At 44.3% G+C, this 22345-nt stretch overlaps 1 long non-coding RNA gene across 1 annotated transcript in view; it reads right to left on the minus strand.

Annotated features, from left to right (window-relative positions):
- Nucleotides 1–386: 386 nt before the first annotated feature.
- The window catches only part of LOC115832520, a 37867-nt gene continuing 15908 nt past the window's right edge, over nt 387–22345 (minus strand). Inside the window, exon 4 of the long non-coding RNA XR_004028038.1 lies at nt 387–490. This is a non-coding gene — a long non-coding RNA (uncharacterized LOC115832520). The remainder of the gene's footprint in view (nt 491–22345) is intronic.

Raw genomic sequence — 22345 nt, forward strand, 5'->3', positions numbered from 1 at the left:
CCCCTCCACACACAGAGGAGGGGTCTCCATCTGTCACGGTGCTGGCATGCACCGGGCTCCTTTTTCTATCCCACCCACTTCCAAGATGCCCTTTCCAAGACTTACCTGGTTTACGAACACCGTTCTGTTTTGTCTGAAAACTTCCAAGTTCTCCTGAAGGCCTAGGCTTTGGGAAGACCAATTCTTGATATGCAGCTACTTCTGTGTGAAGAGGGAGAAGAGAAGGAGGAGGCAGCAGGGAGAGGAAAACCCTGTGTGTGTGCACATTCCAAAACACCCACAGCCACACACGGCAGATCTGATGTTTTATGGTACCTTTTTACTAAATGGTTGTGTTTCTTTCCTTCGCCCTACTGGCCCAAGTCCTAGGTGCTTACCACCAGCTGATGAGGAGGGCTCATACGATGCCGCCGAGATTTGAAACAAGAGTCTTCCAAACCAAGGTTTCGACTGTGAAGTCATTTCTTGCTTAAAGGCACAGTGGAATCTCCTTAAAAAGGAATGGAACATCTTAGCACTCTGTATCTTTTGGCTGAGACGTATGCTTCAAAATAAATGTTTTCCTGTAAACGGGTCCTTACTAAGTGTTGGGGTGAGTGAATATGTGCTCTTGAAATGTGTTATGGTGGAACGAAAGCTTCAGTCACCTGCAGACATTTCCCCAGCAGAGATAAGCTTCTTCCAGTCCAGGCCTGGGGTTCCCCTTACTCCATCGGAAAGGAAACCAGACTGGTGATAATGACAAGTTGGCAGTGTGGCTTTCATGCACCAGGGCCAGTGATGCAAATACTCTATTACCCAAGGCTCGCAGAATGCTATAAACTTGGGGATGGAGGGGCCACAATGCTGGAGGGAAAAGCATAAAGCTGCCCGGAGACAAGAAACAGACTCGCCAGTCAAACGCTGTGCCTCTTCCCCTGTCCCAAGATGGCTGTCCTCATGATTCTGGTGGAGTCCCTGTCATCCAGCGCCACTGTGCTGGGCTGGCAACGCTGGTGCTCTCCATTCGCTAGAAGGACAAAGAAAGATTTTAATTTAGTATCAGAATGATGAAAACGCCTTCTTCCATGGAAACTGTAACACTGGCAGGGTTTTAAGTTAATGGAATCAGATATGTAAAAAGGATTTGCCGAAAGGAATTAGGACAGAATGCTTCAAAAACATTTTAAATGCCGCTTAGTAGAGGCTCCGTGTTTACCTAAATCAAAGATATGCTTTCCCTATATATTTATTTTAATAATTTAAAATATGTCTACATGTACTAATTATCTATCTGAATTTTTTCCTCAATGACCAATATACAATGAGTGGTATATACTGCATGTGTACTGTTTTAAAGACATACTGTATATTTAGGAAAAGAGGTTTCACATTTCTGCCACTTTGTGGATCCCTCTGCTTGGCTATCTTTTTAAATTTATAGGCCTTATTTCCCATTAAGACTAGAACAGCTTCCAAAATATATATTTTTTAGACATCTATAATAAGACAAAATAACAGTAGTGGCAAATTCACCGCACTCTTGAAGCATGCATCGGAACTCTCTCTTTGCAGGGATAAACCAGCCACCAACCAGATCACCTGCATGGAAAGTCCTTTGCTCATTTTGTGGATCTGAGTTGCTGCCAACTTTTCCGTATGTTCATGTTCAGAAGGAGAAGCAAGATGGCCCTGTTAAAAAGTCCTACATGGCATTTGTCAAGGACATTCTGCTCAGGAGAGAGACTGAGGCTTCAGGTGTGAAAACCCTGCAGGCTGGGGAAGTGCAGCTCGAGCTGACCCCTTGTTTGGGGAGCTGATGAAGGCACATGCCGCGGGAATGAGAAAGCTACTCCTTAAGCATCAGTAACAGAAGGTGTCATGTGGATAATATAGGGGCTGAAAAATCATAGGATTATTTGGGTGTCCCCACCCAAATCTCTTCTTGAATTCCCACATGTTGTGGGAGGGACCTGGTGGGAGGTGATTGCATCATGGGGGCAGGTCTCTCCTGGGCTGTTCTCACGATCATGAGTGGGTCTCACGAGATCTGATGGTTTTAAAAACAGGAGTTTCCCTGCACAAACTCTCTTCTCTTGTCTGCCACCATGTGAGACGTGCCTTTCACATTCTGCCATGATTGTGAGGCCTCCCCAGCCACGCAGAACTGGGTCCATTAAACCTCTCTTTTGTAAATTGCCCAGTCTCAGGTATGTCTTTATCAGCAGCATGCAAACACACTAATACAGGTAGGTTCAGGCAAAGAGTCATTGGCTCCACATGGCGGCAGCTCCTGTGCCACCTGCCTGAGCTGAGGGTCTGTGGCTGCAGGCCCAGCTCAGGGAAGGAGCTGCTGGACACTGGAATGATATGAAATAGTCCCATCTACAGTTTTTCTGGTCATCTGTTAAAAAAGACTTTAATGCTTACAAGATAACTATTATTGGTAGTATAGTCTAGGCCCATGACATTCTTTAATATTTGGGAATATCAGAAATTTAAAGATTAGACTTAGTTATAAATAGAATATTTATTTAGGAACTTAGAGACATCTGGGCATTTCATGGCATGAAAGTAACAAAACCCTCCCTCTGTGCACTGCTCCAATACGAATCATGACTGCTGTTGGAGAGGCTCTGATACGCTGTGCGTGCAGATGGTGCCTGAGAGCCGGGGAACGGCAGCATCTCACCCAGGCTTTCTCCTTTCCATCTGGCAGGTGCCAGCTTCTAAGCACCATCGGCTGCCATGTCCACTGTCATCTGTTTAGCTAATGGACAGGGAACACCTACTATGGACCAAGCCCCCGACAGGCACCAGAGACTGGGTGGAGACAGACAAAACCAAGCACAGACAAATTCAATTAGTTGTTTTATGGAGGAAAGAAACAAGGACCATGCATGAGAACAGCTTGTTCTTGACGTCTTCAACCAGACACTGAGGTCAGCTCTCGTCAGCAGCTGGGTCTCCTCGAGGTTGGCTGGATGGGGAGGTTGTCTGCATTTCATGTTTTAATTAATTTTTAAAAGTTACTTAGATGAATTATTTCATTGGCTATTTCTCATCCTGTGCAAATAGACAAATTGTGAAGTCCAGCAGCGTATATATTTTAAAATGCAGTTATAAAAAAGCATAAATTTGAAAACAAAAACAATACAACGAACCATTATTGATTGTGTCATACTAAAACACTTTTAATCTTGTGGTATGTTTTGGGGAATTTTTCCAATTTATTCTCTGAAATAATGTATTCAGAGCATACACCAAAAATAGGAGCCTGTTTCTTTATCCATTTAAGATTCTCTCTCCCGTTTCTATCTATTGCTCATTTGCTGAACCTCTTGTCTCTTTGACTAACAGTATTTATTTTAAAGGTCTAATGAAATATTTTAAAGCAGTTATGAATAATGAGATAATAGATGAGTACAAGCCACTAGCAGAAGACATGAAATGTGGCAAATGCTGCCAAAGCAAAGGCTTGACTTCCATCGCTGCCTTCTCCCATTCCTCAAGTTATCACTGACTGCATTGGTGTTTATTCTTCCCAAACATCTATTAGTATTTTACTACAAATGTATGGAGCCTTGGGCAATATTTGATATTGATCTATTTTTTTTAATGTGTATAAGGGGAATCTTACATTATTTTTCGTGACTGGCTTCGTATGTTAAACGTGTTCCTCATGAGATTAATTCAGGTTGAGGTGTGTAGATACCGTTTATTTATTACCACATCAATGAATGCATTACTATTCCCACAGTCTCCTGTTTCCATAGACTTTTACTTGTTTCCAATATTTCATCTCATTAGGCCCTTGTGGAAGGACTTTTTCTAGACTGAAAATCTAGGAGTGGAATAGCCGGGCCCCGGAGCCACAGGAATGCACTGGAAATCTAGGAGTGGAATAGCTGGGCCACGGAGCCACCAGAACCACTGGAAATCTAGGAGTGGAATAGCCGGGCCACGGAGCCACAGGACCCACTGGAAATCTAGGAGTGGAATAGCCGGGCCGCGGAGCCACAGGACCCACTGGAAATCTAGGAGTGGAATAGCCGGGCCGCGGAGCCACGGGAACACACTGGAAGTCTAGGAGTGGAATAGCCGGGCCGCGGAGCCACAGGAACGTACTGGAAATCTAGGAGTGGAATAGCCGGGCCATGGAGCCACAGGACCCACTGGAAATCTAGGAGTGGAATAGCCGGGCCACGGAGCCACAGGACCCACTGGAAATCTAGGAGTGGAATAGCCGGGCCGCGGAGCCACAGGAACACACTGGAAGTCTAGGAGTGGAATAGCCGGGCCGCGGAGCCACAGGAACGTACTGGAAATCTAGGAGTGGAATAGCCGGGCCATGGAGCCATGGAACGCACTAGAAATCTAGGAGTGGAATAGCCGGGCCGCGGAGCCACAGGAACACACTGGAAATCTAGGAGTGGAATAGCCGGGCCCTGGAGCCACAGGAACCACTGGAAATCTAGGAGTGGAATAGCCGGGCCATGGAGCCACAGGACCCACTGGAAATCTAGGAGTGGAATAGCCGGGCCACGGAGCCACAGGACCACTGGAAATCTAGGAGTGGAATAGCCGGGCCGCGGAGCCACAGGAACACACTGGAAATCTAGGAGTGGAATAGCCGGGCCGCGGAGCCACAGGAACGTACTGGAAATCTAGGAGTGGAATAGCCGGGCCATGGAGCCATGGAACGCACTAGAAATCTAGGAGTGGAATAGCCGGGCCGCGGAGCCACAGGAACACACTGGAAATCTAGGAGTGGAATAGCGGGCCGCGGAGCACAGGAACGACTGGAAATCTAGGAGTGGAATAGCCGGGCCGGAGCACAGGAACGTACTGGAAATCTAGGAGTGGAATAGCCGGGCCTGGAGCCACAGGAACCACTGGAAATCTAGGAGTGGAATAGCCGGGCCATGGAGCCACGGAACACACTGGAAATCTAGGAGTGGAATAGCCGGGCCACGGAGCCACAGGAACGTACTGGAAATCTAGGAGTGGAATAGCCGGGCCCTGGAGCCACAGGAACCACTGGAAATCTAGGAGTGGAATAGCCGGGCCATGGAGCCATGGAACACACTGGAAATCTAGGAGTGGAATAGCCGGGCCACGGAGCCACAGGAACCACTGGAAATCTAGGAGTGGAATAGCTGGGCCATGGAGCCACAGGAACCACTGGAAATCTAGGAGTGGAATAGCCGGGCCCTGGAGCCACAGGAACCACTGGAAATCTAGGAGTGGAATAGCCGGGCCATGGAGCCACGGAACACACTGGAAATCTAGGAGTGGAATAGCCAGGCCACGGAGCCACAGGAACCACTGGAAATCTAGGAGTGGAATAGCCGGGCCACAGAGCCACAGGAACACACTGGAAATCTAGGAGTGGAATAGCCGGGCCACGGAGCCACAGGACCCACTGGAAATCTAGGAGTGGAATAGCCGGGCCATGGAGCCACGGAACACACTGGAAATCTAGGAGTGGAATAGCCGGGCCACGGAGCCACAGGAACCACTGGAAATCTAGGAGTGGAATAGCCGGGCCACAGAGCCACAGGAACACACTGGAAATCTAGGAGTGGAATAGCCGGGCCACAGAGCCACAGGAACCACTGGAAGTCTAGGAGTGGAATAGCCGGGCCCGGAGCCACAGGAATGCACTGGAAATCTAGGAGTGGAATAGCCGGGCCATGGAGCCACGGAACACACTGGAAATCTAGGAGTGGAATAGCCGGGCCCGGAGCCACAGGAACCACTGGAAATCTAGGAGTGGAATAGCCAGGCCATGGAGCCACGGAACGCACTAGAAATCTAGGAGTGGAATAGCCGGGGCACAGAGCCACAGGAACTACTGGAAATCTAGGAGTGGAATAGCCGGGCCACGGAGCCACAGGAACACACTGGAAATCTAGGAGTGGAATAGCCGGGCCCCGGAGCCACAGGAACACACTGGAAATCTAGGAGTGGAATAGCCGGGCCCCAGAGCCACAGGAACCACTGGAAATCTAGGAGTGGAATAGCCGGGCCCCAGAGCCACAGGAACGCATGTCTCCAACTTCAGACGCAGCCATGTTGTCTCCCAGTCCTTGCAGGAATCGCACTCCCATGAGTGTGGAACAGTTCCCTTAACCCTCTCCAGGTTTCTATTTTGTTCATAAACTTACTTATTAGTCCAAATTCTCCAGAAAAACAGAACCAATAGGATGTAGAAAGATATAAGAGGAGATGGATTATGAACATTGGCTCCTGTAACTATAGAAGCTGAGGAGTCCCATGATCTGCCGTCTGTAAGCCAGAAAGATTCTGGTGTAGCTGAGTCTGAATCTGAGGCCTGAAGGCTGGTGAGCTGCTGGTGTTGACTGAGGAGTCCAAGCCCGGAGAACCTAGAGCTCCAGTGTCTGAGGGCAGGGAAGGATGGAGAAGCCCACGGAGATAGAGAGACGGAGGGAGGGAAGGAGAGAGAGAATGTGCATTTCTTTTCCCTGGTAAAGTCGAATATCCTGTACTCAGTTTACTGATTCAAATGCTAATTTCATCCAAAAGCATCCTCACAGAGACATCCACCATAACATCTTACCAACTTCCTGAGCATCCCTCAGCCTAGTCACGTTAACACGTAAGATTAGCCATCACAATTATGTTGCTTTAAAAGTACTGACATAACGAATTGTGATATCTTGTAGCATAGTTTTCATCATCTTTTTTTCTTCTTTTGTGCCTGTATGTTTGTGACTACTTTATGACCTTTGTTCTTTATTATAAGGCCTAGACAATCTTGCCACATTTTGTAAAAAAAAACCTGCTGAGATTATAATGAGAAGGGCATGAAATCTATAAATTATTTGCAGAGTTTTGAGTTCTTCACAATATTGAATCTTTTTATCCATGAACATGGTAAATCTTTCCATTCACTTATCTGTTTTTAATATGCCTCAAAAATTTGTAATTTTCTCCATTTGTATCTCATGAACATTTTGTTAGTTTCTATTTTTATGGGTTTTTTTCTGTTACATGTAATGTTTCTAAGTCTTGAGTTATTCTTTTGGATGGTGCAAGGGAGTATAATGGAATTTTAACAGTGATTGATAACTATTTTAATTTTTCCTGTTAACCTATTTAGAATAGTGCCTGCTCTATATTGAATACTACATAAATGTTAAAAAAATAAGGAAAGCTGCTCGTTCTCTAAGTTAACCCTCGGGTAGCTCGGGGGTGATTTCAACATCCTCTCTTCCGATCCTGCACCTTGTGTTCCCTGTTCAGTGCTAACATGCACCTCCAGCATAACACTGAGTCGAAGCTGGGGTCATGAGCTTCCTTGGTTTCATCTGAAGTCTTCTGGGGAATGTTGCTTCCATGTCACTGGAAGTTCTGATATTGACATGGTTACTTTAGTTAGCCATATCTTATTGGAATAAGAGTGTTCCTTTATATTTTTAGTTTGCTAATTTTTTTTTAATCTCACCATGTAGGATTTTTTCTCCTTGATTTTGTTGCCATAGTAAATTTTGAAAAGCGTTAATAGGTTTTCTAACGTTTTTGTCTTGTTGACTTGGAATGTACTCAACTACGTCATGATGTAAATATTTTAGTATATTTTTTCTGGATTTTCTTAACATTTTGTTTATTACTTTTGCATCTATATTCATCAATAAGATCAACATGTAATGTTTTATTTTTATGCTATATTTTGCTGGGCGAAGATTTTGATATCATATTCAGTGATTTGGGGAGTGTTCCTCATTTCCTGGTCTCTGGAAGAATATGTGTGGTTATACAGTTATTTGCTCATTTAATGATTACTAGAACACATCTCTAAAAAGACTCTGAGCCAGGGAGATATTTCTTTTCTGTGTATACACTTTTAACATTTATTTCCATTAATAGTCATAAAGAATATTTGGTGAGGATTAAAAGGTGCCAAGGATCTGTCTGAAAACAGAATGCAAAGGACAAAGTGACAGCAGACGGGGCAGGGGAGATGTGAGGCAAGGCAGGGGAGACGTGAGGCGAGCCGGCTGGTAAACGCTCCTAACGGGGAAAACAGACGAATGAAGGAGCTGGTGATAATATCAGCCACTAACACCTGTTAAGGCTTCGTGGCTCCCAGGTGCTTGAGAAGTATACTTCTCCAAACACCTTAGGTTGGTTCTGTTATCTTCCTTCTACAGACAGGGAAACTGAGGCATGGTGCGTTTAACTAAGAGGTCTTGGATCCCACAGTCCTTAGTGGTGGAGCCGGGATTTAAAACCAGGCAACCTGACACCCCAGCGGGTGCTCTCAACTCTGTCTCACGTTTTTTACCGAGGGTGCCTGTGCCCAGCACACTTCAGGAGGTCACTCCCTGGTGCTGAAGGAAGGCACAGGCCTTCGGGGATCAGTAAGTGACCGGCAGTAGGTACATGTCGTAGCACACGCCTGTGTACAGTCTTGTGAATTTCAAAGCATCCAGGATGAAGTTAGGGAGCCAGAGGGAAGGAACAAAATTCCAACTGCTTTCAGAAAGAAAGACACTAACTCAAAAAGCAGCGGTGATCAGGTTGGCATGAAATTGTTTTGGTTGTTGCATCCTGGAGGCAGTGGGGTTAGATGTGTAAAGATCGGAGGAACGGTGACAGACACCCCTGGCTTGCCAAACACTTTCACTGTCTGAACTCAAGAACCAAACAGATTTGGATTTCATGGTATTGCCCAATAGCAAACTGGCTATCAGATTCCAATTACACTCACATTCTTCATCCACAGACACCAGAAACACTTGTGTCCAAAAAATTAAATTTATTTAACTTTCTGAGACAAGTAAGAGTGGAATTAAAATGAACCACGAAACCCTTTCAAAAAGGGGGAGTTAAGAGGGGCTTCTGATAGGATAGGGGCTTGTGCTAGGTGATCCCAAGGAGAGATTAAGGAGAGAGGAGCCAATGCTTGATGGGTAAAGATACCTTCATACATTTCGTCCTGAGAGGGGAGATTCGAGTGGGGCGTGCGTGGCCACGGATGAAGTAGCAGGCGTCCCTGTTAGTCCGAGGGGGCTGCAGGGTGGTGTCTGACGTGTGGTGGGTTTTCCTCGCTCCTGCTTCAGGCCCTGCTGCGGTGTGGTCTCAGCTCAGCATCGCTGCTGCCCTCTGAGCCTGGCTGGTCCTCAGGAACAGCAAGTTCTGGCTGTCGGCAGAGCATTTCCTCTTTCTGAAAATCCAGGGGTTACACAGACTCAGACACCACAGTTTCTGCCTTGAATTCAGGCAAATTGATTTGGCAGTAAAAACATATAAAATGTAAATTTGCATTCTTTATAGTATTTTCTCTTCGTTTCAGATAGGAATAGAAGCCCTTTGTCATTTATTGATTTAGAGGGTTTTTTTGTTTGTTTCCTGTTTGTTTTCAAGACAGAAAATAACTTGTGGTTCCAGCCTAAGACTAGGCCTAGTAAAGAGTTTATGCTCATGACTTAGAGGCAGAGGGAAGGGAAGAAGATTGTGTCAAGGAAGGAGAAAGGAAGAGGAAATCTTCCCATAGATGAAAATGAAGAGAGGTCGATGATCCTGTGAGTGGGCGACTGGAAATTTCTTGAGGGCAGGGATTATGTCTAATTCATTTTCCCCCAAAATAGCTAAAGAAATAACCAAACAGAGTAAGTGTCCAATGAATATGTATTAATGCAAACATTTATGAAATGAAGAAGGAAAGAAACAGGATATAGATGAACCCAGATTCATTAAAAAGTGTGTGATCCTGTAATGAGGCAGGTCCTGATAAAAACTGAATAACAAAGGAAAAAGTATTCCAACACCAAAGTAAAATCTGCAATAAGAAGCTAGGAAGAGAAACAGGGCCAACGCTTAGCTGCCTTCTTGGGCTTATCTTCTTTAGATGATTTGGAGGTCTTGGACAGGTTCCTGGGAACTACAGTAATCCGGCGCCAGCTCTCGCACGTGCGATTTGCGAGGGGGTCTGTGCCGGCACTGCTTTTTAATTTCAAGCTCATATTTTTCAAAAGTATCTACTATTATTTATCTGGCTCTGTGTCTCTCCACTTTTTTCAGAGCCTTTGCAGTGTTTACGTCTTAACGTGTTTGACGAGTTTTTGTCTATGTATTTGACACAGTGGCTGATGCACCCTTCATTTGATGCAGCCAACGTTAACCACATCACAGTGTTCCAGACGTTTAAAAAGACATAGGGAATTTCAATCAGGCATTGCTTTAATAGGAATCATACACGTAGTGATGCTGAGGGATCAGAAGTTTGGGAAGAACGTGATTTCTCTCCGGAAAAGTCATCTCCGGAGTCCTGAGACCTGCCGCACAGTGTGGAGATAGGATCCAGGCTATCAGTGTCATTTTCGTTTCTTACCTCCTCAGCCCTTAGAGAGCTGAGCCTGAGCTGAGCCTGAGCAAGTGGGGAGGGGCTCTTTGGAAGGATTGGGAAACTTCAGTTTAAATAATCCTGTAATTAAATCGTGACTCACTGCATGCCTGCTGCACGCCTGGCAGTACAGATGCATTCCCCATCCAGTACCCGAGACACCCTCTCTGTGGGCACCTCACTCATTCCCCAGCAGTGGGGCTGGCCACCTGAGCAGCTGGCCTCTGGCAGGGCCAGGACTGAAGAGATGTCTGAAGTTAAATGCTGGAAAGTCCAATTTGCTAAAATCATCAAAAGAACTTAACACGGATGTCTACCAGATTGCAACAGTGTTGGTTACTATAATACAGTGACTTTTTTAAGATAAAGTAGAACTGGGCACGGTGGCTCACGCCTGTAATCTCAGCACTTTGGGAGGCCGAGGCAGGTGGATCACATGAGGTCAGGAGTTCTAGACCAGCCTGCCCAACATGGTGAAACCCCGTCTCTACTAAAAATACAAAAATTACCAAGGCGTGGAGGTGTGCGCCTGTAGTCTGAGCTATTGGGGAGGCTGAGGCAGAATAATTGCTTCAAAATGGGAGGCAGAGGTTGCAGTGAGCCAAGATTGCACCACTGTGCTCCAGCCTGGGCAACAGAGCAAGACTATCTCAAAAACAAAAACAAAAAGATAAAATGGTACCTCAACATCTTGATAATAAGGCTGAACACTTCTTTACAAGTTTATTTATTCTTTTTACTTTAAGATGACAGAGTCTGGCTTTGTCGCCCAGGCTAGAATGCAGTGATGCAATCACAGCTCACTGTAGCCTCAACCTCCTGGACTCAAGCTATCCACCCGCCTCAGCCTCCCAGAGTGCTGGGATTACAGGCGTGAGCCACTGCTCCCGGCCCACTTACTCTGAAAATATTTTTTGCTTACATTCATTTCCTCTTTAAAAACTCAGGTTTGTAAGGAAATTAAAGATTCTGCATTTTTACAAGTGCTCCAGGTAATTCTGATTCTCAGTTCCGAATTAAGATCTTCTGGATTATAGTAAAATGAAACATCTGTTCAGAACATAAGAAATGCTTCTCTAAGGTAGACTTTGTTATTTCCTTTTTGCACATAGGAAAATTGAAGCTCAGTATTCAACTAAGTTGTCTGATGCGCAGTTAGTCAGTGGCAGGGCTGTGCTTTACACCAGGTCCGTCTGACTCAGGAGCTGCTTTTGTTCCCAACATACGCTAAATATTTTCTAAAAGAAAGCCAGTAACTAAGATCCTTTGCATCCACTAAACAGGATATAAAACCAAGCTTTATATTTTAAAAAGTCTGGATTTTAAAATAGATTATTTTATAAGCCAACTGGTTAAAAAGTTCTGATGTAACTGCATGAAAATTCTAACATATCTTGTCATCTTATGATTCGATAATATCTGGTTTGTTGGAGGAAAAGAGAAAATCCATAATTGGCTGTTGAGAAACTCGCGATGGGACTTGTACTCATTAAAGCTGAGGATCAGGAGGGCTTATGCCCACAGCTGCTGGGCCCCAGGATGCCAGACACGTTCACACGTGACGCGGGATGGATTCACTTCTTTGTTAATAAACCCATCACACGAAAGCAGCTGTCTCACCTCTGCTGTAAGAGAGGGTTGGCAAAGGTGCAGCTGTGGGAGAGTGTCACAAGCTGATGCAAGACACCAGGGGCCCAAGACACAGAGCCACATTTCACTCGGGTGTGATCTGCCCAGTGAAGAGTTAAACGTGTGTTCCCTACTGAGAAACAGGAGGCTACTTCTCACTTGGTAAATGTCGACATGACCTGAGTGGACGGTATTATTCTCTCTCCTGTCCAGATCTCGCAGAGAGTTTGACCGTCCTCCAGAAGAGTTAAGTGACCTGGCATTAAAATGACCTTTTATAGGTTCAAGGCAAAATCAATCAATCCTGAGAAGCCATTCTAACCTCTCATCCTGCTGGTAGTTTTCCTTTCATTCTAAATTCCCATGTGACTGACAGAGTTATAGCAAAGGAGGTGGAGACCCAGCCGTCAGTGGAAGCCGTTCACTGCTGAGTGCCAGGGTCTTTGGCCAGCAGCTCTTCCTTGCCTGGTGCCCGGCTGCAGCTGGCAACCTCTGTGACTGACCCTAGGGATCCTTTCCTGGTGCCTCGTACAGCCGGCAGCCTCTGTGAGTGACCCTGAGGATGAAGCACCCAGCAGTGGTGAAGGAAGGTCTGTTAATGAGCAGAATGTGGAGACACCAGCAGGAAGAGAAGCAGAGGTGGCAACAACGCTTTCCACACGTTCTTGCCTCGTGGTCTCATTTTTCTCTCTGCCCTTTATCCCAGGAGAGTGTTCTCCACTATTTACAACTAAACTCGGGGCTCCTGTCCTTGTTTAGCTTTGACCAACGGTCTTGGTGGATTCAGGCTTTCACCCATTTCATTCAGGAGAAACCCAAGATTTCATTAAAACTGGGGTTTTACAAACTTCCAATGACAGAGCCTAAATCATCATCAGTGCTGATGGGTTGGATCCTCTCATGGGGCATCTGATCCACATTTACTGGGTGCCTGCTATGTCCTCTCCACCAGGTGTGCAGCTCGCAAAGAAGAAACACCTAGCTCGTGCTCTCAGGGAGTGTGGGAAAGCCATGGAAAAGTTCTCCTGAAAAGTAAACACACGCAGCATTAGGAGACGACTATTAATAAATAAAATGCGTGAACTGCTTTTCGTGTGTGAGTTGACTGCTCTCACTCATGTTGGTCCTCTGCAGTGCAGTCGTAGCCTGTTTTGACCCCATTCCTATAAACACCGCAGGAAGGCACTACTTAGCTTGGTATTTGTGCCACTTAAACATGTTCCTGTGAAGCACATATTTGTGGTAATTGGGCATAATCCACTTAGTCTAGGTTTCTCATGAAAAATGTGTGGAAGAATTCTGTGCCTCAAGCCTTGATGGGTCATGTGCAGTGGAATCAGAACTGTATCCAATGCACCCACATGCACAGTGGAATCAGAACTGTATCCAATGCACCCACATGCACAGTGGAATCAGAACTGTATCCAATGCACCCACATGCACAGTGGAATCAGAACTGTATCCAATGCACAAACAAACACCAATGCACCACATGCACAGTGGAATCAGAACTGTATCCAATGCACCACATGCACAGTGGAAAAAAATCAAAAAAATCAGAACTGTATCCAATGCACCACATGCACATGAATCAAACAAACCACATGCACAGTGGAATCAGAACTGTATCCAATGCACCCACATGCACAGTGGAATCAGACTGTATCCAATGCACCACATGCACAGTGGAATCAGCACTGTATCCAATGCACCCACATGCACAGTGGAATCAGCACTGTATCCAATGCAATGCACCCACATGCACAGTGGAATCAGAACTGTATCCAATGCACCACATGCACATGTCAACATGCACATGCAGGGAATCAGAACTGTGTCCAATGCACTCACATGCACAGTGGAATCAGAACTGTGTCCAATGCACCCACATGCACAGTGGAATCAGAACTGTATCCAATGCACTCACATGCACAGTGGAATCAGAACTGTATCCAATGCACTCACATGCACAGTGGAATCAGAACTGTATCCAATGCACCCACATGCACAGTGGAATCAGAACTGTACCCAATGCACCCACCCTACTTAATACCCACCTATGACATATCCATCTCAATGGTGTCCAATGCACCCACCCTGTTTAATACCCACCTATGCTGTGCCCATCTCAATGACGCATACATGTGTCAGAAAGTAGCTGTAATAGCAGTATCTGGTATTGACGGTTTGGGCTGTTTTGCCTGCTATTTCTCTTACCAGAAATTACAGAACGTCCTTGGCGATGGCTCCTGCACACTTTCCAAGTGTGGTGTTGAAGGAGCAGCTTTGTAATCAGTTTCATGATGGGGAACCTTTTCTTTTCTGCAGTTTTCCCTGAAGAAGGTGGCTCTGTGCTGTTCTGGTTTTCTCTTTGTCTCAGTCTCTATCCCTTTTTGAGTTGTCTTTGCAGGTTTGTTGTAAATTTGTGGTTACAGAAATGCAATTTAAACCCCACTGGATGAGAAGACACACTTAATATTTGGCGTTGAAGCTGTGGGCAGATCCCACTGGGCGTAACAGGGATGCCCTGACACTTCCTGTGGCTGCCATTGGTGATGTCCTGCCCTCCACTGGATAATATCATGCTGGGGTCATGGTTCCCATCCATGGTCAAGAGACCCTGTGCCTTACACACTGCTCCTCTGAGAGCCACTGAAGAGGGTGGAGGGAGGAACAGCAAGGAGAGAGGGAAGCAGGGTACTGGATCTGTTTTTATACATTGGGCTTCCATTTGTGTTTGAAGTAAGGGTTCTAACACACACACACACACACACACACACACACACACACACAATTATAAAATCACAGCATCAGGATAACCCAGGATGCCTCATTAACCTGTAAATAAAGAGACAAGGTCATGCTAACAATAAAAGCCCAGATTGTACGGGAGTTTAAGACATCTTGGCCCTCTGCAAGATGACTGTCTCACACAGCCTTGGAAACGGTTTGAGCCAACTAGCTATGGAGCCATAACTCCTATCTGCATGGCACAATTCCCCAGATTCCAGAGCAGAAGGCTGCCTGGCTGGACATCAGAGTGGAGACCTCCCTTGCCTCCCTCGTCTCTCTGGGTCAGGCACTATCAGAGGAAACCAAGGCTGTACACTTGTGCCCGGATGGCCTCTCAAGTGTTGGTGCCATTGGAGAAGCAGAAGCACACATTTTACAGAGTTTGGAGGTGCAGGGACTACAGAGCCCCCGTATTGAGCTTAGAACTAAATTGATATTTATCAAAAGGCTTCCGTTAGGGGTTGGAGTACATTTTAAAATCCCTTTTTTCTATGCAGTTTAAAATATAACCCATTTTTCCTGTGATGGAGCATGGTGGGAGCACCAGGTACACGGGGTCAGGTGTGCAGTCAGCCCTCCTGTGATGGAAGGTGGTGGGAACACCAGGTACACGGGGTCAGCTGTGCAGTCAGCCCTCCTGTGATGGAAGGTGGTGGGAACACCAGGTACACGGGGTCAGCTGTGCAGTCAGCCCTCCTGTGATGGAGGGCGGTGGGGAACACCTGGTTCATGGAGTCTGGGGTGAGCAGTGCCCCTTCCTGGAGGATGGTGGAAACACCCAAGGTGCAGACTCTGCCTCGTGTGGTTCCTGAAGTGATGTCTTTTCCTCCCAGTCCCCGATTCTTAGCTGTGTGTGCTGTCGAGGAGGCAGTGCCTTCTGCTGGCCAAGGGGTCTGGAGTGCACGTTCTCCTGCTCACTCAGTCCTCCCTCAGCTCTTGCAGCTCTGCACCCCACAGTCTCCATCCGACACCTCGTCCCTTAGAGAAACCCTGCATCACGCTGTGTGCCGGCTGGCCTTTCTGTGGGTCAGATCCAGGGCCCTGGGGACCAGAGGAGTGTGCCTCCCACCAGTAGCACTAAGGCCACATGGACGCACAGAGGCTCCTAAGCGATGCCTAAGCCTCCTCCCGCTGGCTGAGACATGCCGCCCTGTGACCTAGGCCGGGAAGGCCAAGACACCCCAGCAGCCCATACAACCGCCCCACCAGTTCCTCGCTTTCCCTCAGCTCACAGGCATGTCCGTCCTCTCCGGGAACACACCTGAGCTCTGTGCCCGGCGGTCTCACTCCTCCTCCTCCCATTCTTTGTGACGAGAGTGTAAAGATCTGTATTCCAGGCACAGTAGTAGGTGCTGTGGCTATGGTTTCCCCACAATTTTGAGAAAGTTACTGTTGTTTGCCTCATTATGCAGAAGAAGCTGAGATTCAGAGAAGTGAAGTGAGCTGCTTAAGACCTCAGGCGTAGGGACTGATGGGACTGGACACAGCACGCTGTTCACCACAACTGTCCTGCACCCTTCAGACCTCAGGAGAACCCAAGGAAGCAGGTGCAGCTCTTAAGCACGTTCTGCCAACAGGGACACCGAGCCACAGAGGAACAAAGGAACTCGCCAAAGTCACCCACGGGACAGCGACAGACTGGGAGGCATCGGGTGAACCCAGCAGGGCAGCTCCCGAATCTGCCCCTAAACTAGGGGCTGGTGCCTGTGGTCATTGCAGCCCACCCCACAAACGTTTCTGTCAATAGTTTTACTGGCTCACAGCCACAGGCATTCACTTCACATAGACATTGTCTGTAGCTGCTTTCAAAGCTGTAGCAACTGAGTTGAATAATTGCAACCAAGACCGCAAAGCCTAAAATACATATTTTGGCCCTTTAAAGGAAAAATACGCTGACCCCTGGTCTAAAGCACCAGATTGTGCTGCGCCCACTATGAGGCAAGCCTTGACCACGGACAGAGTATTTTTATCTACACTGTGGAAGGATATCTGAGGTCCTCTTGAAAAGCTCAGTGTCCTACTGAGCATGTGTAGCAACATCTTCGCTGAGGGGTGAGAGCTGGAGTCGTGACTGAACCTCTGGGGTGACAGCAGAGGCCGTCTAAGCTGTATATCCAGATGCACAGTTTTAACACCTGCAAGAATGCAATCTGCATCACAGCTGCCCAGGCCTGGATGCTGCTGCACTTCCACTTCCACGAGAGGCATGCAGGGGCCAGCTGGGGCTGGACAAGGGGAGACAGACACATGACAGACACCAGAGGCATGCAGGGGCCAGCTGGGGCTGGAGAAGGGGAGATGGGCAGATGACAGCGTTCTCCACTGACAATCCTCCACCCCTGACCACCTAGACCCACTGACTGGCAGTTATCACTCCTGCTTTTATTTCCTTTGGGATAAGTTCTTTCCCAGGAGGCTCCTAGATTCTTTTTCAAGCAAGATTTTAGCAGGCGCCTCCCATCGATCTTCAGATACATTTGGATGTGTATGAGCCCAGCTGGAGCTGGAGTTAAGATGGCCACTACCCTGCATGTCCTAGCACCAGAGACTTATGTCAGAGCTCCTTGAAGATTCATAGCGCCCAGAGTGCTCCTAAACTAATAGCATTCCCTGGTTTCTAACAGAAGCAAATGCAAATCCTCTCTGAAGAAGAGCATTTCTTCGGCCCATTTTGTATGTCTGTGCAGCAAGGTGAACCACAAAGAAGCTCACAATTAAAAATTACCAGAAAAACCTGAAAAAGTGGCACGAGTCACAGAAACCAGACCAAAAACGAGCCCAAGGAAAGAGACTATTAAAAATAACCAGACATAATTAGAATAGATAACTTTTAGAAATTAAAAAAAATCAGTGAATTAAAAACTCAATAGTTGTTAAAATGAATGATGAGAGAAGTAAAATAGAAGATTTCTCTGAAGAAGTTACACAGAGATACCCAGAAATATAATGAGATGGTAAATATAAAAGAGGTTAAGATATATAAAAAGCCGATTGAAAAACTCTAGCTTAAGTTCAAGCTGTGCCACAGATGAAAGAGTAAAGGGAATGGCGTGAAAGCCATATTATGGAAGAACTAATACTAAGAAAATAAAATCCACACTTATGCATATTCTAATAAAACTTCAGAACAGCAAAAACAAAGAGAAGATCTTAAATGCAGCTACAGAGACGTGAGAAACATCTCTAATGAAATAATTCAACTGCCTGAAGATTTGTGAACAGAAACAATGCGAATTAGGAGACAGAAGAATGACCTTTTCCAAGCACTGTAAGAAAAGAAGTACCAACTGAAGATGGTGTACCTAGCAAAATTAGCTTCAAGAATTATAGCAATATAAAGACATTTTAGATAACAAAAAACTGAGTCACCTATAGGGAGAACATTATTATTAAATATAGTGCTAAATGATTATTTTGAAGGATTTCAGTAAGGAGAAAAATAATCCTAAAAACAATTAAGAGAAAAGAGAGTGATAATTATGTGACTAAATGTAAACAACCATAATGATATAAATAATAATAAAATAATAATATATCTTGGGATTTTAAAAGATATGCAACTAAAATACAAGGAAACAATTGCAAATAAATTGGAAGAATGGTTAGTGAAATTAAAATTTCCTAATGCCAAAGTCTACTCTTCCTCTTGAAAAGGTTTAAGTTATAGATTTCTTTTCTTGTATTTTCTTTGGTGGTCTTGGTATCAGGATAATTCTGAGCTTATAAAATAAGTTGAAAAGTTTTCCCCTCTTTTATTTTCTGGAAGAGGTTGTATAAAATTGCTGGTAGCTCTTCTTTAAATGTCTGTTAGAATCCTCCAGTGAAGTCATGTGGGCCTGAAAATCTCTTTTTGGGAGATGTTTAGTTAGGCTTCAATGTCTTTAATGTTTATAAAACTCTTCCAATTATCTATTTCATCTTGGTTGAGATTTTTCAGTTTGTGATTTTCAAGGAATTGGTTTATTTCTTCCAAGTGTCAAATTTATGAACATAAATTGGTTGTTGCACTCCTTTATTTAGATCATGGTAGGATCTGTAGTGATATCATTTATTTCACTCCTGATATTTCTGGTTTGTATCTTCTCTTTTTTCTTTTGCCAGTATTGCTAGTCTATTAACTTTGTTGATTTTTTTTGAAGAAACAGCTTTAGGTTTTGTTAATTTTCTCTATTAAATTTCTATTTCAGTTTCACAGATTTTGCTCCCTACTATTTCCTTCTATCTACTTGATTTTAGTTTATTTTGTTCTACTTTTCTACTTTTTTAAGGCACTCACTTAGATAATTGATTTGAGACTTTTACTGTTTTGTAGTATAAGCAATTCATGGTATAGATTTCCCTCTTAGCACTGCTTTAGCTCTGTTGCACATATTTTGAAATACTGTATTTTCATTTTCATTCTATTCTATGTATTTTTTAAACTTTTGGAGACTTTTTCTTGACACATGGATTATTTAAAAGTCTATTGCTTAATTTCCTTATGTTTAAAGATTTTCCTGTTGATTTTTAGTTATTGATTTCTAGTTCGCTTTCATTATGTCAGATAATAGACTATATGACTACAATTTTTAAATGTATTGAGGTTTGTTTTATGACTCAGGATGTGGTCTATCTTAGTGAATGTTCCGTGGACACCTGTAAACATGCATATACTGCTGTTGTCATATGGAATGTATTGCTTATGTCAATTAGATACTGTTAATTGATTGTGTTATTCAGATCCTATATATCCTGGCTGTTTTTCTGCTTATTTTTCAGTTGCTGAGAGAGAGGTATTAAAATCTACAACCATAATGTTTGATTTATCTATTTCTCCTTTCAGTTGTTGATTCATGTATTTTAAGGCGCTGTTGTTTGGTGCATATACATTTAGAATTATTATAACTTCCTGGTAGATTTATCTTTTCATCATTTTTGTACTGTCCCTCTTTGTCTCTAGTAATTTTCTTTGCTCTGAAGTTGACTTTATTAGATATTAATAGAGTCACTTCTGATTTTTAGATTAATGCTGCATGGTCAATCTTTGTTCATCCTCCTACTTTCAAACTAGCCATATAATTGAATTTGAAGTGAGTTTCTAATAAAGTGCATATAGGTGAGTGGTATTTTCTTTATCCATTCTGCCAATCTGTGTATTTTGATTGATGTATTTAGGCCATTTACATTTTATATAATTATTGATATGTTAGGGTTTATCTCTGTTTCTGCGGGCAACAATTTTCTTTCTACTTTTCTTTCATCTGAGTATGTCTTTTTTTTGTTTGTTTGTTTGTTTGTTTGTTTTCCTTTTTTTTTTTATACTTTAGGGTTTTAGGGTACATGTGCACAATGTGCAGGTTTGTTACATATGTATCCATGTGCCATGTTGATTTCCTGCACCCATTAACTCGTCATTTAGCATTAGGTGTATCTCCTAATGCTGTCCCTCCCCCCTCCCCACACCCCACAACAGTCCCCGGAGTGTGATGTTCCCCTTCCTGTGTCCATGAGTTCGCATTGTTCAATTCCCACCTATGAGTGAGAACATGCGGTGTTTGGTTTTTTGTCCTTGCGATAGTTTACTGAGAATGATGTTTTCCAGCTTCATCCATGTCCCTACAAAGGACACGAACTCATCATTTTTTATGGCTGCATAGTATTCCATGGTGTATATGTGCCACATTTTCTTAATCCAGTGTATCGTTGTTGGACATTTGGGTTGGTTCCAACTCTTTGCTATTGTGAATAGTGCTTTTGATTGGAGCATTTAGCCCATTTACATTTAACGTTAATATTGTTATGTGTGAATCTGATCCTGTCATTATGATGTTAGTTGGTTATTTTGCTCGTTAGTTGCTATAGTTTCTTCCTAGCCTCGATGGTCTTTACAATTTGGCATGTTTTTGCAGTGGCTGGTACTGGTTTTCTTTCCATGTTTAGTGCTTCTTCAGGATTTTGTCACCACCAGGCCTGCCTTAAAAGAGCTCATCTGAGTATGTCTTTATTTGGGGTTGAAAGTTCTTTTCATTCAGCAGTTAAATGGTATGGGAAAAACAAGAAAAAAATATTGGGCTGCTTCTTTCTGGCTTTCATTATTTCAGATGATAAATCCTTTATATTTTAACTGCTGTTCACCTATAGGTAATGGGTTTCTTTCTGGCCAATTTCAAGATGTTTTTTCTTTGTTTTCATTACCTACAGGTGTGTGTTGCACTGTGGGATTTGGCTCAAATCGTCCTTCCCTCGTTAGTTGTGCACACATTAACTCAGTTAATCTGTGCAATGAGAAAAGCATGTCTAAATATGACCAAAGTTTTTAAAACCACCAAGGCATGGAAAATCAGTGATCCACAGATTGGAACAACATTCCATTGTAAAGCATCTCTAAGGAAAAGCATCCAAGATAAAAAGATAACAGCCTGAGAAAATGTCTGTAATAATGATGTTTATCACTTGCACATCTACCTGGACTTGGTTCTGCCATTGGTTGGGGGTCTGGAAATGATGCCTCTGGGTCTCCTTCTCATATGGGTAGGGGTACATCAGATGCCCTGCCACTTGGCTCATGTTTTCTTCTTTTTTAGTCCTTAGGTACCAAACCATTTCATCTTTATCCAGCCACCATTCAGAGTTCCCCTTTGGTTGTTTCTTGCATTATTTTCAGGGTTTCTAGTTGTAGTTATTGGTATGAGCAGGAAGAAACAGGTCTATATCAACTTGAACAGGTCAGAAATTCTGCTAAAGCTACAGTCTCACAGAATGTCAAGGTTTATTTTAGCAAAACAAAAAATAGTGTATAAATCCTAATCGAGTATACTGAAGGGAAAGAAGAAGAATTAAAAATAAGAATAATACCAAAGATTTATGTAGAGCTGACGTTGTCCTGGGCGTACACACTTACGGACATGCATATGTGCTCCTGATTGTAGGACTCTAGGTTCCGTCTTGCTGATTATTCCTAAATTAATATATTGACACTTAACCTCTTTCTTGAACTTCAGGCTTGCATCAGCTTGCCTCATTGAAGTCTCTATTTTGCTACGTAAGCAGCTCAAACTCAACATATCCGAACCACTTTCCATCTTCCCTGCACACCAGTTCCTCCTGCAGATCCCTCACATTTGTTAGTGATGACTTCTCCCTTCCAGCTACTCCGATCAGAGATCCTGGAGTCGTCTTCTGATGCCTCTCTTTACTCAGATCCAATCATCAGCAAGTCCAGTTGGTGCTACCGTCAGAACATATCAAGAATCTAACCTCTCCTTTGCATTATTCCAGCTAGCCATCTTCTTAGGCCGTTGTCCCTCTCATTTGATGAAGGTAGCAGCCTCCTAATGTGATCCTGCTTCACCCGTTTCTCTCTTCTGCCCTTTTCAACACATCAGCCAGAAGGCCCTTGTTAAGTCTGAGTCAGATGCAGTCCCTCTCCTGACTGTGTCTCCTATGGCTTCCCACTCCATCAGGGTGAAATCTCTTGCAGGGTTTTCAAGATCTCGTGTAATACACCCCACAACCTCTCCTTCTCTATCTAATGCTGGGCGTGTCCTGCCTGCCAGTCTCAGAGAGCTCTCCATTTTTCCCCACTGCTACATA

Source organism: Nomascus leucogenys, chromosome 3 (genome assembly GCF_006542625.1).
Source record: "Nomascus leucogenys isolate Asia chromosome 3, Asia_NLE_v1, whole genome shotgun sequence".
Classification (NCBI taxonomy): Eukaryota; Metazoa; Chordata; class Mammalia; order Primates; family Hylobatidae; genus Nomascus; species Nomascus leucogenys.